The 19821-nt window shown below is 41.6% G+C and overlaps 1 protein-coding gene across 1 annotated transcript in view; it reads right to left on the bottom strand.

The window, feature by feature from the left end:
* LOC134568994 (cytochrome P450 4B1-like) overlaps positions 1–19821 on the bottom strand; it is a 79008-nt gene that overhangs the window by 7013 nt on the left and 52174 nt on the right. The gene's annotated exons all lie outside the window — the stretch shown is intronic.

The following is a 19821-nucleotide window of genomic DNA, read 5'->3' as shown; positions in this document are numbered from 1 at the left end:
ACATAATTCAACCTACTTTTTACAGCTTCCATGATTGCAATGAAGGGTCCTCAATCACGGTTCATTAAATAGCTCCCAATACCTACTGTTGTGGAAATATACACTCTAGATCTTTTTCAGAATGTGCTTTATCAACATTCACTAATTTTTCAACATACACCATAGTTTGATAAACCCTTAATTTCTCCGACATTATCAACTGTTACAATTAGAACCAACTGACATGGCATATGCCATTTACAACGAACATATTTGGATGAAAAGTTGCCAGGTCTACTGTCAATGATGAACTATATCTCAATTCAAAGAACAAGGTGTTGCAGCTTCCTGCTTCATTGTATCCAGTTTGAGTTCACCTACAAGATGGATGTTCATTTTTTTGCTCAAACTATATATAAATACAAAGGCAGCAAACCAGTTCCCAATGTTACACTCTAGATCTTTTTTTTCCCCCCTCTTTTGTGCTGCTGCTGCTTGATTGATTGGGGGAGTGTTCATTAATTGCACCTGTGTGGGATTTGTATCCCTATAAAGGCACACCCCTAACTCACAGAGCTTGCTCACATTATTTGGAAGCAGACTCTATTAAGTAGACTCTTTCAAGTAAGAGTTAGAAAACCAGGAGTTGAAACTAACTAGGGGTTTAAACTATCAAGGTAATTTTTAATTATATATATATTTTTTCTTTATATCTATTTTATTTTTATTTATTATCTATATCTGGGGAAATGAGTGTTAGCAAGATTGTTAGTTTAACTCAATGCTCATCTTGTTGCATGTATGGATGCCTGGATGTACCCGTCCATGGTCCATACCTCTGTGATGGTTGTGTGCGAGTGGCTTCTCTGGAAGCTCAGATTGGAGATCTTGAGAAGCAAATCGCAACTTTGAGGGAGATCGACAATCTTGAGAGGAGTCTGCTGACTGAGCAGAGTTTAGTGGGGACAGGTAGTGGAGAGGGAGGAGATATGACAGATGGGGAACAGGCATGTAGCTGGGTGGCAGTGGGGCGAGGAAGCAGGGGGGGAGGGAAGAGGAAAGGGCTAGCTAGTCCTGATATGGTGCAACCTAGCAGATTTGCCCGTTTGAGGGAAGATGTTGGGAACATCAGCTCAGGAGTAGCTGTATTAGAGGAAGCTGTTACTTCTAACAGCCGAGGTGACAGCCCCTCTAGTACGGGTGGGGATCAAAATGTAAGGAAGGCAAGACAGGTTGTGGTGGTAGGGGACTCTATCATTAGGAGAGCAGATAGGGCAATCTGCCACTCTGATCGGCTCAACCGGACAGTTTGCTGTCTCCCGGGTGCTCGGGTCCGGCATGTTGCTGACAGAGTGGATGGATTATTGGGAGGGGCTGGGGATGACCCAGCGGTCATGGTCCATGTTGGTACCAATGACAAAGTAAGAGGAAGATGGAAGGTCCTAAAGAATGATTTCAGGGAATTAGGTAGCAAACTCAAGAAAAGGACCTCCAAGGTGGTATTCTCTGAGATATTACCTGTGCCACGTGCTACAGTGGAAAGGCAGCGGGAGATTAGAGAGGTTAATGCGTGGCTGAAGTCTTGGTGCAGGAAGGAGGGTTTTGGGTTTTTAGAGCACTGGGCCGACTTTGCGATTGGGTACAACCTATATAGTAGTGATGGATTGCACCGAAACGGAAGGGGGTCTGCAGTGCTGGGGGATAGGATGGCTAGAAGGTTGGAGGAGATTTTAAACTAGTAGTAGGGGGGGAGGGTCATAGCAATCTACAAAATGGAGATAGGACAGAAAGGAGATGGGCTTTAGAACAGTATAAGGAGGGTGGAGATGGGGGGAGGGGCAAGCTCAGAACAGAGAAGCTATGTAATGTTGGTAATTCACAAAATAAACAAGAGACGCATGATATTAAATGTATGCTTACTAATGCAAGGAGCCTAAATAACAAAATGGGGGAACTAGAGGCATTAGCATACACTAAACAATATGATATAATAGGCATAACTGAAACATGGTGGGATGAGACACATGACTGGGCAGTTAACTTAAATGGGTACACATTATTTAGGAAGGATAGGAAAAACAAGAAGGGTGGTGGGGTATGTTTGTATGTCAACCATGATTTAAAGCCAAATCTTAAGCAAATTGAATGCGATGAGGAAAATGTGGAAGCTTTATGGGTAAATATCTGCTTGGGGGAAAAGAAGGGAAACCAACTATTGGTTGGGATATGTTATAAACCACCTAATGTTAATATTGACGAGGAACAACAGCTGTTTGAGCAAATTGAGAAAGCTGCAAATCTTGGTAACACTTTAATTATTGGAGATTTTAATTACCCAGACATAAATTGGGACATAGGGACTAGTAGCTCAGCAAAGGGAATTAGGTTTTTAAACTTGTTAAATGACAACTTCATGTCACAACTTGTACAAGCACCAACTAGAATGGACGCTTGTCTGGACCTGGTTTTAACAAACAACGTTGATCTTTTGACCAACATTCAAGTAGGTGAGCACTTGGGAAATAGTGATCACAATATAGTGTCCTTTGAAATAAACTCAAAAAAACAAAAGCACATGGGGTATACTAAAACATATAATTTTAAAAAGGCCAATTTCAATAAGATAAGGGAAGCTTTACAATATATTGACTGGCATAAACTCTTTAGTGAAAAGAACACTGAGGATAAATGGATCATCTTCCAACAAATATTAGAAAGGTACATTTCTCAGTATGTACCATTGGGAAATAAGTATAAAAGAAACAAATTAAAACCAATGTGGCTTAGTAGAGAAGTAAAACAAGAGATTAAAAATAAGAAAAGGGCATTTAAAGCATTTAAATCAGACAAATCAGATGCATCTTATAAAAGATATAAGAAAGCAAATAATGCGTGCAAAAAGGCAATTAAACTTGCTAAACTTCAAAATGAAAAAATGATAGCTAAAGAGAGCAAAACCAACCCCAAAGCATTTTTTAAGTACATAAATTCCAAAAAACCCAAAAATGAAAGTATAGGTACACTTAAAAATGAAACGGGGGTGTTAGTTAATGAAGACCAAGAAAAGGCAGGAATTCTAAATAACTATTTCTCCTCCGTATATATAAAAGAAGAACCCATGGCAATCGATGTGCAAATGATTGCTTCTAAAAACTTGCAGAATAATTGTAATTGGTTAACTCAAGACAATGTGCTGCAGCAACTAAAGAAAGTTAATATAAACAAAGCTCCAGGGCCTGACGGTATCCATCCACGTGTACTTAAGGAACTAAGTGTAGAAATAAGTGAACCTCTGTTTTTAATCTTTCAAGATTCTTTTCTTTCAGGAAGTGTTCCAGAGGATTGGAGGAAGGCAGATGTGGTTCCTATATTCAAAAAGGGTTCAAAATCCTTGCCTGGAAATTATAGACCTGTGAGCTTAACTTCTGTGGCTGGTAAAATATTTGAAAGGTTATTAAGGGATAATATTCAAGAATTCCTTGAGAAGAATATGGTTATCAGCAAAAATCAGCACGGTTTTATGAAGCACAGGTCATGTCAAACTAACTTGATTGCGTTCTACGAAGAAGTAAGTAGAAGTATAGATCAGGGTGTTGCAGTGGATGTGATCTATTTGGATTTTGCCAAGGCATTTGATACAGTTCCACACAAAAGATTAGTGTTCAAACTCAAGGAAATCGGTCTCGATGAAAATGCTTGTTCTTGGGTAGAACATTGGCTTAAAAACAGAATACAAAGAGTTGTCGTTAATGGTAAATTTTCAAGCTGGACAGAGGTGGCAAGTGGTGTCCCTCAGGGGTCTGTTCTGGGACCCCTTCTATTTAACATTTTTATAAATGATCTTGAAGACAGCATTGAAAGTCATGTTTCAGTGTTTGCAGATGACACAAAACTTTGTAAAATAATACAATGTGAGCAAGATATTACTTTGCTGCAGAAGGATTTAGATAGACTGGAGGACTGGGCACTCAAATGGCAGATGAAATTTAATGTTGAAAAATGCAAAGTTATGCACTTCGGCGTAAAGAATACACAAGCAACGTATACCCTTAATGGAAGTGAATTAGGGATAACAACACACGAAAAGGACTTGGGAATTGTTATAGACAACAAACTATGCAACAATGTGCAATGTCAATCAGCAGTGGCCAAGGCCAGTAAGGTATTGTCATGCATGAAAAAGGGCATTCATTCTCGGGACGAGAATATCATTTTGCCTCTCTATAAATCACTGGTAAGACCACATATTGAATATGCTGTGCAATTTTGGGCACCTGTTCTAAAGAAGGATATCATGGCACTAGAAAAAGTGCAGAGGCGGGCTACAAAATTAATAAAAGGAATGGAACATATCAGCTATGAAGAAAGGTTAACAAATTTAAACCTATTTAGTTTAGAAAAACGTCGCCTGAGAGGGGATATGATAACATTATACAAATATATTCGGGGCCAATACAAACCATTGTGTGGAAATCTATTCACAAACCGGACTTTACATAGGACACGAGGCCATGCGTTTAGACTGGAAGAAAGAAGATTTCGTCTAAGGCAAAGGAAAGGTTTTTTTACTGTAAGAACAATCAGGATGTGGAATTCTCTGCCTGAAGAAGTGGTTTTATCAGAGTCCATACAGATGTTCAAACAGCTACTAGATGCATACTTGCAAAGACAGAATATTCAAGGATATAATCTTTCAATGTAGGGTAATAACTGCTTGATTCAAGGATAAATCTGACTGCCATTCTGGGGTCAAGAAGGAATTTTTTGTCCTAGCTTGTTGCAAAATTGTGCTTCAAACTGGGTTTTTTTTTTTGCCTTTTGGATCAACAGCAAAAAACAGGTGTGAGGAAGGCTGAACTTGATGGACGCAAGTCTCTTTTCAGCTATCTAACTATGTAACTATGTAATGTTCACATTCACCAATAAAATAACTAACACTGAATCCTTAACCCGAAATTACCCTATTCTCCTTTTAAATATTATTCCTCTTTGAACCAAAAGGTGAATTTCACACTCAGGTTTTTACATTTTCCCAGCATGTGACAGAAGGGAGAAATTTTACTTCAGACATAAGGCTCATATTATGCCAAATCTATCTTTACTTACTCCCATCGCAGTAAAGTAAACACATATAAGGTTTGTGTGCAACATTATGTTCATCACTTTTGAACAGAATGTTGCAGTAACCAATCAGAGAGCAGCATGGTTGATGTAAGTTCTATCTGGGGAACAGCCTAAGTGAGTTTTGAAACTTGAACCAGCTATGGAAACTTAAAGGGACACTCCAGGCACCATAAACTGCAATATTTATCTTGCAGGGTTAAGTCCTCCTCTAGTGGCTGTCTACTAGACAGCCACTAGAGGACACTTCCGTGTTCATAGAACACGAAAAGGGTGTTATACGATGCTGGACGTCCTCACGCTATGTGAGGACCTCCAGCGTCGCCGAAATCCCCGGAGGAAAACATTTAAAGCATTATTCAATGCTTTCCTATGGGGAGGTCTAATGCCCGTGCGCGGCATTGCCGCGCATGTGCATTAGGTCTCCCCTGCCGCTGGCCGCGCATGTGCAATAGGTCTCCTCCACTGGCTGACGTCGGTGGGGGAGGAGCGTAGGCAGAGCCTGACCCAGCGCCGAGGGACATCGGAGCTGGATACAGGTAAGTCACTGAAGGGGTTTTAACCCCCTCAGCAACCTGGGCTGGGAGTTGGGAGGGAGAGAGGACCTGCAGTGCCAGGAAAACGGTTTGTTTTCTTGGCACTGGAGAGTCCCTTTAACATCTGATACAGCTTGCACTTGTCAAAAAAAAATCTCAACTATTAGATCATGCTTCCCCACCCAAAGTCCACCTAAATCCTCTCCCCCCCACTTCTTCAGAAACATTCTCTTCATTCACAATCATCTCTGATTATGATCTCTGTAATGACGCCTGGTACTTCGTATACTCTGTTTGTTCATCTACTCCCAAAATGCTAGGGACTTTCGTGATTATAGTTCGTTCCCGAAATCCAAGCTGTTCAGAGTAAATGCAGCGGTTCATCGGTCACATACCCAAACATCAGTCGAGACTTGATGAAGGGTACAACAGGAATGTTTTATTATGGCCTGGTAACCCACTTTTATACACAGACCCCCAGCAGGGGGTCTCAACCAAGAACATAGCAGAACACTCCCACAACACCCGCATGAAACTCCCACAACTCGCCCAGGAGTCTGTGTCTTGGAGATAATTTAGTGTACTTTACTTAAACAAATTATATCCCAGGCACTAGAGTTACTAATCATAAAACATAAAATATTAAAAATGCACATAAATATTATATCCCCGGATAGCTTGGTTCTGAGCACCCAGATCCAACGAACACCGCCATATCGCCACCGGGGTAAAGTTTTGACCGAGTTCCAAAACAAACAAAAAAACGAACGGTTCCCCTGGCTCATAGGTAGCGATTGTTTGCCTTGTCGTGGAAAGTAGCAGGCATTTGTGAGAATTTAAATAATTCACACCCACTTACAAAAATATACAGAGTAAAAAGGATATACCACCTATTGCAGATATAGATATGGAGGTTACATCTGTAAAACAAATGAGACATACATGTGTTTTCCATATAGGTAAAAACAAACAATTGTATCATATGAGGATTGAACTCACAAGGATGGAGCCTCTTAGGCTCTATGTACTTCGCTCTCGGGTGCCTATTCAGGCTTTCGATAATTTTCAGTTGAAGACCCAGACTCCACAAATTCAAGAGTAAATAAGGGTTTATTAATTGATGAAATATTATATAAAATATTAATAATATAGGACAAAAATAGGCAGATATATGTATAAAATACAGCGTGGTATGGTACTGCAATAATGGCCAAAATTAAAAGCAGCAAAGCACCACAGCATATACACAAAGTAACAATACCGCCAAATGAAAGTCCCAGTAAAAAGTCCAGTAAAGTGCAAACGCGTTTCAGCCCTAGATAGGGCCTGCCTCGGTGCTAAATTCCTGGAGAAACTTCAGGGCTTAAGTAGCCCCCTTGATAAGTCCAACTGCATCCAGCTGTGCTTCAGAAATGCCGCCGGCCACATCACTTCCGGTTTCGGAAAAAAAAAAAAATTCTCCTCCTCTTTGTGACTTCCGGTTGGATGCGGTCATGTGATGTATTTGCGTTCCACCATGCGTTCCACACTCGGGCATGGTGGAATTGACTACAGAAAGTGTTCATATTGAAAGAGGGCATTTGCCCAAACAAATAATACAATAATATAGTAAAATAAATAAACAAATTGAGTAAGCTGTGAATAAATAAATCGGAATAGAAATATAAAATACAAAATATTTGTTAATATAGGTATATATAAAACATCATATATAAAATAGAAGAAATGTAACTCAGGGGGATGTGGAAGGGAGAGGAAACGTCCTAGAAGAAAAGATATTAATATAAAAATGTAAATATAATATTTAAAAAATATATAAAATGTTATATTATAAAAAATGGACTAACTCAAAATCTATGTTGAGACCTTTAGGGCACATAGTGTCCAAAGTGAAAATCCATTTACCCTCTAACTTACTAAGTTCTCGGACATTATCCTCTCCTCTCCAATTCATCCGCTTCTTCCCAATAACCATAAAACTTAAGAGAGAAGTGTCACCATTATGGAATTCAATAAAATGTGCTGACACACTATGTTTAGTGTATCCCCTCCGTATGTTCCCCATGTGCTCCATAATGCGAGTTTTTTTCCTAAGTACCATTTGTCAGGATCGGGACAGGGATCCAACACGCAGAGTACAAAGAGTGGAAAGGTACGTATACCGGGCCTTAGAATGGCCGGACTAACGTACCGAGAGTAAAGAATAGTCAGAGACAAGCCGAGGTCGAGGGAACGAGAAGACAGATAAGCGAGAGACAAGCCGGGTCAAGGGATAACAGAGAAGCAGGGTAGTACAACGAGCCGAGTCAAAACCAATAGAGCAAACTAGAATACCAGAGCACTGAGTGACTAGACAAGCTAGAACCACGACAGGGCAATGAGCTGAAGTAAGGAGTAAGCTTAAATACCCTGGCTCTGGATGGAAATCACGCCTCTGACAAGTACCGATTGGATATCGGACACTTGAGTGACAGATTGCTCGTGATAGCGTCATGACGTCACGTATTGAGCGTCCTGCTAGAAAAGGACGTGGATTCCTCGCGGCCGGTGTTTAAGTGACTGGATGAACCGCGAGGAACGGGGCAAACAGCTCGTCTGGACGGATAAACCACCAAGTCTCTACCTCCCTTAGAGGTAGAGGCCTCAGGTACCCTGACAGTACCCCCCCTCTCAGATACGCCCACCGGGCGGAATGAACCGGGGCGAGATGGGAAGCGGAGGTGAAATGCTCTGCGAAGGCGAGAAGCATGGACGTCCTCCTGAGGTACCCAACTCCTCTCCTCAGGACCATATCCCCTCCAGTTGACCAGATATTGCAATTTTCCCCTTGAAATTCTGGAGTCAATGATGGAGCTGACCTCGTACTCCTCCCGACCCTCCACCTGAACAGGACGAGGCGAGGAGACCTTAGAGGAGAATTTGTTGCAAATGAGGGGTTTCAACAAGGAGACATGAAAAGAGTTAGGAATGCGTAAGGCAGGTGGCAGAGCAAGGCGATACGCAACCGGATTGATACGAGTGAGAACCCTGTAAGGGCCTATGTAGCGAGGAGCAAATTTCATAGATGGAACTTTTAGGCGAATATTCTTGGTACTCAACCATACCCTATCCCCAGGAACAAAAACAGGAGCCGCTCTTCTATGTTTGTCAGCGTGTTTCTTGAACAGCGAGGAACTATGTAATAGAATTTGCCGAGTCTGATCCCATAATTTCTTCAGGTTGGCGACATGATCATCAACCGACGGTATCCCCTGAGAAGAGGAAACCGAAGGAAAAATCGAAGGATGAAAGCCATAGTTCATGAAGAAAGGGCTAGAGCGAGTTGAATCGCAAACAAGGTTATTGTGTGCGAACTCCGCCCAAGGAATCAGACCGACCCAATCGTCCTGGTGTTCGGAAACAAAGCAACGCAGATACTGTTCGATCTTTTGATTAGTACGTTCAGCAGCTCCGTTAGACTGAGGGTGATAGGCAGAGGAGAAGTTCAATTTGATGCCCATTTGAGAACAAAAGGATCTCCAGAAACGTGAGACAAATTGAGAACCTCTATCAGAAACAATCTCTGAAGGAATCCCATGTAGGCGAAAAACCTCTCTCGCAAAAATCTCCGCCAATTCAGGAGAAGTCGGAAGTTTAGGTAATGGCACGAAATGGGCCATCTTAGTAAATCTATCCACCACCGTGAGAATAACAGTCTGTCTCTTGGAAGCAGGCAAATCAACGATAAAGTCTATGGACAAACAGGACCAAGGTTTCTCAGGAATGTCCAAGGGGTGTAAGAGGCCACATGGAGATGCATGAGGTAGTTTAGTCTTGGCACAAGTCTCACAAGCTGCGACGAACTCCTCAATATCTTTTCGAAGTGAAGGCCACCAGAAATCCTTGGATATCAGAGAGTATGTCTTGCGAATACCAGGATGACCAGCTATTTTACTTTCATGAAAACATTGTAAGAGCTCCAGTTGAAGTTCAGGAGGAACAAAGTTTCTTCCCTCAGGAGTGTTTCCGGGAGCTAGATGTTGTGACTTCAAGATCTGGTCAAGTAGCGGAGAATGAATTTTGAGACTGGTATTAGCAATAATATTGCATTTGGGTACAATGGAGGACAAAAGTGGTTCAACTGAAGCAGAGGGTTCATATTGGCGAGATAGCGCATCGGCTTTAGAATTCTTTGACCCAGGTCTGTAAGTCAGAACGTAATTGAAATGGGTAAGAAACAACGACCAACGAGCCTGCCTGGAGGACAGACGCTTGGCCTCTCCGATATAGGACAAGTTTTTGTGGTCTGTCAGAATGGTAACAGGATGTAATGTACCTTCCAATAAATGTCTCCATTCTTTCAAAGCCTTGATAACCGCTAGTAATTCTCTGTCACCAATGTCATACCTGCTTTCAGTACCGGTCAATTTTTTAGAGAAAAATCCACATGGATGTAATGGTTTATCAACACCCAACCTTTGAGATAGAACAGCACCTAAACCAGTCTCTGATGCGTCTACCTCAAGCAAAAAAGGCAGAGAAGTGTCAGGGTGAACTAAAATTGGAGCGGAAGCGAAAAGCTCCTTGAGAGTCTTGAACGCAAGGAGAGCTTCAGTAGTCCAATTCTTAGTATCAGCCCCCTGTTTGGTCATGTTAGTGATAGGTGCAATAATGGAAGAATAGCCCTTAATAAAGCGCCTATAATAATTGGAAAAACCAATAAATCTCTGTATGGCTTTAAGACCTGTGGGTAAAGGCCACTCTAGAATGGATTGGAGCTTATCCGGATCCATCTTAAATCCCTCCCCAGAGATCACATAGCCGAGAAAGGTTACCTGGGTTTGATCAAAGCTACATTTCTCCAACTTGCAGTACAAGCCATGCTGGAGAAGTTTGTGCAAAACCCTCCTGACTTGCTTGTGATGAATCTCAATCTCACTAGAATGAATGAGTATATCATCTAGGTATACAATGACGCACTCTTGCTGAAATTCCCTAAGAACCTCATTTATCAGATCCTGGAACACAGCTGGCGCATTGCATAACCCAAAAGGCATAACAGTATATTCATAGTGACCATATCGAGTATTGAATGCCGTCATCCACTCATGTCCCTGCTGGATTCTCACCAAGTTATATGCCCCTCTGAGGTCTAACTTGGTGAAAATTGTAGAGCCCTTCAAACGATCGAAGAGTTCGGTGATCAAGGGAATCGGGTAGGCATTTTTAATGGTTATCTTATTCAAGCCTCGATAATCAATACAAGGTCTCAAAGAACCATCTTTCTTTTTAACAAAAAAAAATCCAGCCCCGGCAGGGGAGGAGGACCTCCTGATGAATCCCTTGTCTAAATTCTCGTGAATATATTCCTCTAGGACTGAGTTCTCCTTTATAGATAATGGGTATACATGACCTCTGGGAGGCATGGTACCAGGGAGTAGGTTAATTTTGCAATCAAAGGACCTGTGTGGGGGTAAGGTATCGGCTTTCTTTTTGTCAAATACTGCCTTTAAATCTAGATACTGAGGCGGAATTTGTGTCTCTGTAGGATTGTCAGAGGTATTCGATGTATTAGTTAATCCAAGAGGTAAGACCTTCCGCAAGCATTTTTCTTGACAATTCTCTCCCCACGAAACTATCTCCCCTGATTCCCAATTAATAATAGGGTTGTGTCTCCTCAGCCAGGAGTACCCCAGGACTATGGGAATAGACGGAGAAGAAATGAGCATTAAGGATATATCCTCTTTATGCAGGATGCCAACAGTCAAGTTAATCGGTATGGTCTCATGGAAAATAACAGGCTCAAGTAACGGTCTACCATCGATGGCCTCGACAGCCAGAGGTGTCTCTTTTAACTGGGATGGAATAGCATGCTTGGCAGCAAAACCCTGATCTATAAAGCTCTCAGCAGCTCCAGAATCGATTAGTGCCATAGTCTTAACTACTCCCTTCTCCCATTTTAAAGAAACGGGTAACACAAGCCTGAGCTCCTTGTAGTTGTGAATAGAGGACAAAGTAGAAACACCCAAGGCCTGTCCTCTAGAGGAACTTAGGTGCGAGCGTTTCCCGAACGATTGGGACAATTTAGGCGTAAATGACCCCTGACTCCACAATACATACATAAACCCTCCCTTCTCCTGTACTGTCTCTCCCTTTCAGTGAGATGAGTACTGCCTATCTGCATAGGTTCAGGAATACGTAAGTCTTCGAACTCAGAGATTTGAAAGGTAGGCGCTAGTTTAAAGGAGGGTCTACGGGTCCTATCTCGAGTGTTCTGCCTCTCTCTTAAGCGTTCATCAATACGAGATATAAAAGAAATTAAATCCTCCAAATTTTCAGGGAGTTCTCTAGTAGCGACCTCGTCAAGAATTACATCTGATAACCCATTCAGAAACACATCTATATAAGCCTGTTCGTTCCACTTAACTTCTGCCGCCAAGGATCTGAACTCTAGTGCATAATCCACAAGTGTTCGATTGTCCTGTTTAAGGCGCAACATTAATCTAGCTGCATTGACCTTTCTGCCAGGAGGGTCAAAAGTTCTTCTAAACGCAGCTACAAAGGCATTATAATTATAGACTAGTGGATTATCATTCTCCCATAAAGGATTGGCCCATCTCAAAGCTTTTTCAATGAGTAGAGTAATAATAAATCCAACCTTTGCTCTATCTGTAGGATAAGAGCGGGGTTGTAATTCGAAATGGATGCTAATCTGGTTTAGAAAGCCACGACACTTCTCCGGTGACCCGCCATAACGTACTGGTGGGGTAATACGGGAAGAAGCACCTACAGTGGCTACCTCTAGACCTGAGACTGCAGGAGAGATAGAAGGAGTACGTGTCTCCTCAGGTGGATTACTAGCACGAGACAAAAGTGCCTGTAGTGCCAAAGCCATCTGATCCATCCTATGTTCCATGACGTCAAACCTGGGATCCGAAGAACCAAGCTGACTGTTTGTACCTGCAGGATCCATTGGCCCTGTCGTAATGTCAGGATCGGGACAGGGATCCAACACGCAGAGTACAAAGAGTGGAAAGGTACGTATACCGGGCCTTAGAATGGCCGGACTAACGTACCGAGAGTAAAGAATAGTCAGAGACAAGCCGAGGTCGAGGGAACGAGAAGACAGATAAGCGAGAGACAAGCCGGGTCAAGGGATAACAGAGAAGCAGGGTAGTACAACGAGCCGAGTCAAAACCAATAGAGCAAACTAGAATACCAGAGCACTGAGTGACTAGACAAGCTAGAACCACGACAGGGCAATGAGCTGAAGTAAGGAGTAAGCTTAAATACCCTGGCTCTGGATGGAAATCACGCCTCTGACAAGTACCGATTGGATATCGGACACTTGAGTGACAGATTGCTCGTGATAGCGTCATGACGTCACGTATTGAGCGTCCTGCTAGAAAAGGACGTGGATTCCTCGCGGCCGGTGTTTAAGTGACTGGATGAACCGCGAGGAACGGGGCAAACAGCTCGTCTGGACGGATAAACCACCAAGTCTCTACCTCCCTTAGAGGTAGAGGCCTCAGGTACCCTGACACCATTCCAGTGGTGCTATGGAGGTTTTCGAGAGATTAGTCATAGAGGACATTAAAAAAATCCCCAAAAATAAATATGGAAGACGTGAGAACAACCTTCGACCGATAGAGAAAAGAGCCCTTAGGGAATTAAGCAAAGATGACCAAATTATTATAAAACCTGCCGATAAGGGGGGGGGGCTGTGGTTATTCAAAATAGGGACGACTACGTTAAAGAGATCTATAGACAACTGGGGGACTCGAACACTTATTTAAAGTTGCCGGGTAACCCTATGGTGTCTATTAAGGATAAATATTTTAAACTAATAGAGAAAGGACACACACAATTTTTTTTAAATAAAGATGAATATGATTACTTGAATGTTAAAACTTCTAAAATCCCTGTTTTTTATACCCTCCCCAAAATCCATAAAGATAAGGTTAACCCACCAGGCAGACCGATAGTGGCTGGGGTTAATTCCCTATTGAGTCGACTGTCTGAATACATAGACAGATTGTTACAACCTATAGTCACTTCACGTCCTACCTATCTTAAGGACTCCTCCCATCTCATTAGAGAGTTACAAAATATAACATGGGAGGAGGGTCACATATTAGTAACTTGCGATGTTAATAATTTGTATACTATTATTAAACATGACCTAGGATGTGACTCAGTTAGACACAATTTATCAGATAGTTCAGTTCCAGAAACCCAAAGAGATTTTATTATAGAGGGCATTTTACTAATTTTACAGAATAATTTCTTTTGGTTTGAGGGTTCTTATTTTTTACAACTGATTGTGAATGCGATGGGGACCAAGTTCGCACCGGGTTACGCAAATTTGTTTATGTCCTTCTGGGAGGAATCTTTCCTCTCAGGGGATGTACCTTGGAGTGCGAACTTGGTCCTCTATCGCAGGTACATAGATGATATTTTTTTTATTTGGAGGCGGGGAGAACAGCACCTTACTTCATTTTTTAAATGTTTAAATAATAATTCTAGAAATATCACTCTCACCAGTGAATATAGTACCTCCCATGTAAATTTTTTAGACCTGGTTATCTATATAGAGGATTCTTGCATTAAAACCAAAACGTTTTTTAAACTGGTTGACGTCAATAGTTACATTGACACAACCAGTTGCCATTATGCCCCTTGGATCAACAACATGCCAAAAGGACAATATATAAGAATGCTGAGGAACTGTACAGATCACCATCAATTTGATAACCAAGCAAACACATTGACGTCATTTTTTAAAGAGAAACATTATTATCCTACTGTCCTGAAAGAACAGATTCAACAGGTGAAGAACATGGACAGAGTTGAGGTATTAAAACTTAAACCAAAGAAAGATACAATAAGTAGGGATAAAGAGTATGTACCTTTAATTTTAGATTATAATACCAACTCTAAACAAATTAAACATATAGTGAATAAACACTGGCATATTTTAAAAACGGATGGGGATCTTAAAGATATCATAGGTGAGAAACCGAAGGTTTTTTTTAAAGGGGCTAAAAATATTAAAGATCACTTGGTTAAAAGCTTTATTAATTGCAAACAGGGAGACAAGAATGTTTTGAACCAAAGACCAGGTTTTTATCCATGTAAAATGTGCTTACCGTGCAAGAATACTACTTTTAAGAAAGATACACAGAGCACGTTTAAATCCAATGTTACAGGAACTAGTTTTAAAATACGTGATGTTGTCACATGCCACTCCACTAATGTGGTGTATCTCCTCTGGTGTCCCTGTGGGCTCCAGTATGTCGGCATGACCACTAGAAGCCTAAAAACTCGCATTATGGAGCACATGGGGAACATACGGAGGGGATACACTAAACATAGTGTGACAGCACATTTTATTGAATTCCATAATGGTGACACTTCTCTCTTAAGTTTTATGGTTATTGGGAAGAAGCGGATGAATTGGAGAGGAGAGGATAATGTCCGAGAACTTAGTAAGTTAGAGGGTAAATGGATTTTCACTTTGGACACTATGTGCCCTAAAGGTCTCAACATAGATTTTGAGTTAGTCCATTTTTTATAATATAATATTTTATATATTTTTTAAATATTATATTTACATTTTTATATTAATATCTTTTCTTCTAGGACGTTTCCTCTCCCTTCCACATCACCCTGAGTTACATTTCTTCTATTTTATATATGATGTTTTATATGTACCTATATTAACAAATATTTTGTATTTTATATTTCTATTCCGATTTATTTATTCACAGCTTACTCAATTTGTTTATTTATTTTACTATATTATTGTATTATTTGTTTGGGCAAATGCCCTCTTTCAATATGAACACTTTCTGTAGTCAATTCCACCATGCCCGAGTGTGGAACGCATGGTGGAACGCAAATACATCACATGACCGCATCCAACCGGAAGTCAAAAAGAGGAGGAGAAATTATTTTTTTTTTTTTTCGAAACCGGAAGTGATGTGGCCGGCGGCATTTCTGAAGCACAGCTGGATGCAGTTGGACTTATCAAGGGGGCTACTTAAGCCCTGAAGTTTCTCCAGGAATTTAGCACCGAGGCAGGCCCTATCTAGGGCTGAAACGCGTTTGCACTTTACTGGACTTTTTACTGGGACTTTCATTTGGCGGTATTGTTACTTTGTGTATATGCTGTGGTGCTTTGCTGCTTTTAATTTTGGCCATTATTGCAGTACCATACCACGCTGTATTTTATACATATATCTGCCTATTTTTGTCCTATATTATTAATATTTTATATAATATTTCATCAATTAATAAACCCTTATTTACTCTTGAATTTGTGGAGTCTTCAACTGAAAATTATCGAAAGCCTGAATAGGCACCCGAGAGTGAAGTACATAGAGCCTAAGAGGCTCCATCCTTGTGAGTTCAATCCTCATATGATACAATTGTTTGTTTTTACCTATATGGAAAACACTATGTATGTCTCATTTGTTTTACAGATGTAACCTCCATATCTATATCTGCAATAGGTGGTATATCCTTTTTACTCTGTATATTTTTCTAAGTGGTTGTGAATTATTTTAATTGTTTCACTATACCTTTAGGTGTTAAGGGATTACACCTTTCTGTCACACTTACTTTTAAAGTCTATTTTAAGTTGGAAGCGCCTACACAACTATACACCTTGTGTATATTTTGTTTGCTATTTGTGAGAATTTGTCGGTGTTTGCGAGGTCAAGTGTCCAACTCAGAGTTCCAGACACTCAATGACCAAGTCCCGCTGCTGCTTTCATGCTACAACACCTGTTCCTGTTGTGGTAGAAGGGCCAGACGAGTACGAGGTCCAGTCTATTGTGGGTTCCCGTCTCTCAAGGGGAGCCCTTCAATGCCTCATTCACTGGAAGGGTTATGGCCCTGAGAAGAGGTCCTGGGTGGGGATTGATGATGTCCATGCTCTTCGCCTCCTCCGGACTTTCCATTCTCGCTTTCCTGATCATCCTAGTAGTTTACCATCCAGTGGGCGGTTCTAAGAGGGAGGTAATGTCAGTGCCCTCCCACTTACCTTATCAGTCCACCAATCTTCCAATGCCAGGATCGGTCGGCTCGCCGCTCCCACGCCAGGAGAGGCTCCACTCAGCCTCAGGGGCACCGGCCGCTATGCACCCGCCCCATTTAATGATGCGGCTCATGCGTGCCGGCATCATGAACTCAGGAGAGCATCACTTCCGGTATTGCGGTCGCCATTTTACTTGTGGGCAATAAGTAGGGAAAGTAGCAGAGTACCATATATTCGTGCCTGTCACTTCCCTTATGCCCTTTAACCCATATTTTTTTTACAATTTGTATTAGGCAAGTAGAAGGATGTACATATATCTTATATATTGTAAAGATGTCCTCATTTGTGTCAAGCATGCAGAAAAAATGATTGGGGCATAAATGAAAAAATGAGAATATATATATCAATAAACTGTGCATTAAATTTAAATACAATGAAAATTGACATTCCCACAGCATGTATATAAATCCTTTCGAAAAGCTTTAAAGCAGTAGCTACATAAATAGATTATGTAGTGAGATAAGATTTAACTTAGTTAGTAATAGTAATTTTAAATCCCCTGTGATTAAAGTTTCACTTGAATCGTATAGAGTAGATGTGATAAGCATCTTATATAGGGAAAAGAATCTATTCACTCCAAATACATAATAAACATAGAGGATTAATACATGCTGTTCGGGATAATATCATAAAAAATTACACATTTCAAAATCGCCATTAAGGCCGGTGGGAATCATAGTGTTGAGATTGAAAATCCATCTCATCTCTTGTTGTCCCATCTTGGATTGGATCCTCACCCCTCCAATTGATGTTAACAATTTGAATACCCATAAATGTCAATTGGGTTGGGTCACAATTGTGCTTATGTTTAAAATGTGCTGAAAGGCTGTGTTTATCAAAACCCTTCCTAATATTACGGATATGCTCCTGTATTCTTATATAGAGGGATCTAGTGGTCCTACCTACATAACTTAAACCACATTGACATGTGATAAGATAGATGACTTGTTTAGAATAGCAAGTTATAAGTTGATTTATTTTATAGTTATTAGGCTGTTTGCTTGAAATTGAAACTCGCAGGTAGAGAATTAAGTTATAAACTTCATTCTCTACCTGCGAGTCTCAATTTCAAAGCAAACAGCCTAATAGCTATAAAATAAATCAACTTATAACTTGCTATTCTAAACGATGTGATTGGCAAACCAATGAGGAAATCTACCAATGAAGAACCGGACCAGGATATTTAAACCAGAATGAGGAGAAGAGCAATGAACACCGATTGAGAAAGCCCTCAAGTAGGGTGAAACGCGTCTCGTAAGTGAAGGATGGGACATTTTTTTATTCTGTTTTATTTGTTTGTATTTTACTGCCTGCTGGCAAAATAATTTTTTATTTTTAATTCAAGTCTCCTCTGATCTTCACCAAACCTGCTCCAAGAAGGGAAAGTGTCCCTTATTGACACTCAAGCTGGTAAACTCAGAGCCGAGTACCTGGCTCTGAATAAGGTGAGCACCTATTTAAAGATACAGTATACTCACCTTTATAACCTAAGTTACTACACTATATTATCACCTATGACGTTTTTCCCTGTATCTCTTATCTCTGAGGGATTCCACCAACGCTTCAAAAAAAGGGGACAAGTACCACCAGACAGTACTAAAGCGCAAGTGATTTGAGCCTATCCCATCTTAGGCTCTAAAAAATGTGAGTTAGCATTCTGTTTTGATCACTGCACAATGGTTAATCAACATACAGATTTGCACTATTATTTCCCTGTATATGTTTTTCTTTCTATGTATATATACGATGAATTTAAAGTGATACTGCTACAATATCAGGACTAGACGGCCCTTGTTATAGGGTAAGTATCCATTACGATCACTGTATGCTCCACTCATAGAGGTGAACTGCCTCTGGCTTTTCTACCTTTCTTCTAGTTTCTACAATTTGAGGTGGGTGTGAGGGACCCCCACAAGAGTGTTGTAGCATCTACACGATTTTCAATATTTTATAAGCGCCTTTTATACACAGTTTTCTTCGTCTTTTTCTCAGCCACTGATCCACCTGTGCGTTCAGGGCGGACAGGAGTGCTGGTCCGGTGTGACTCTCTGCTTTCAGGCAAGTCAACCCCAAGACGGCGTGACACTGCCGTATCCGGGATGTGGAATAGTACCTGGGGAGCTGGGGGGGTGCCGTTGATGTGGAGCAAGACGCAGCAGCAGAAGAGGACTCAGCTGAGGAGGTTATGGAATAGGATGGAGTAGGAGGAGTAGAGGAGGTGGCAGCAGGCCTGCCTGCAAGTCGTGCGGTGTCACCAACTACTCTGCAGAGCCACGCATTCCATGCTTGGCAGCCGTCAGCAGGTTTGCACAATCGAGTACAGGTTGGGGATTGCCTTTTGTGCAAAGAAATTTCGGCCGGGTACCTTCCACTGCAGTGTCCCAATAGCTACAAATTTTTGGAACGCCTCAGACTCCACCAGCTTGTATGGTAAAAGCTGGCGGGCTAAGAGTTCAGACAAGCCAGCTGTCAGATGCCGGGCAAGGGGGTGACTTTGTGACATTGGCTTCTTACGCTCAAACATGTCCTTGACAGACACCTGACTGTGGGCAGATGAGCAGGAACTGCTCAAGGCGAGAGACGGATGGTTGAGAGGGGGCAAGGAAGACAGCAGTGGTTGACGTGGCTGAAGATGCTGGACCAGGAGGAGGATGGCGGCTTTGAGTTTGTGTGCTGCTACTCATGTGTTGATCCCATAGGTGTTTGTGATGTGCGATCATGTGCCTTCGCAAAGCAGTTGTACCTAGGTGGGTGTTGGACTTCCCACGACTCAGTTTCTTTTGGCACAGGTTGCAAATGGCATAGCTGTTGTCAGAGGCAGACACACAAAAAAAAGGCCACACTGCTGAGCTCTGCAATGACGGCATTCTGGTGGTGGCAACAGCATGCGTTGATTGACATGCTATCTGACTGACCCCGGGTGCCGATGCATTCTGTCTGACTGTGCCACTAGCTCCTTGCGATGACCTCCCCCTGCTTCCAATTCGTCTCCTCCTCCTCTCTGTCTCCCCATCTGAACGTTCCCCCTGTTCTTCTTCTCTTCTAGCGGGCACCCACATGACATCCACGGACGCATCGTCATCATCAACCGCTTCACTTGTATCT

This window comes from Pelobates fuscus, chromosome 7, assembly GCF_036172605.1.
Source record: "Pelobates fuscus isolate aPelFus1 chromosome 7, aPelFus1.pri, whole genome shotgun sequence".
Taxonomy (NCBI): domain Eukaryota; kingdom Metazoa; phylum Chordata; class Amphibia; order Anura; family Pelobatidae; genus Pelobates; species Pelobates fuscus.
Note: the sequence above shows the minus strand (reverse complement) of the source record. Positions and strands in the feature narration are given on the sequence as shown.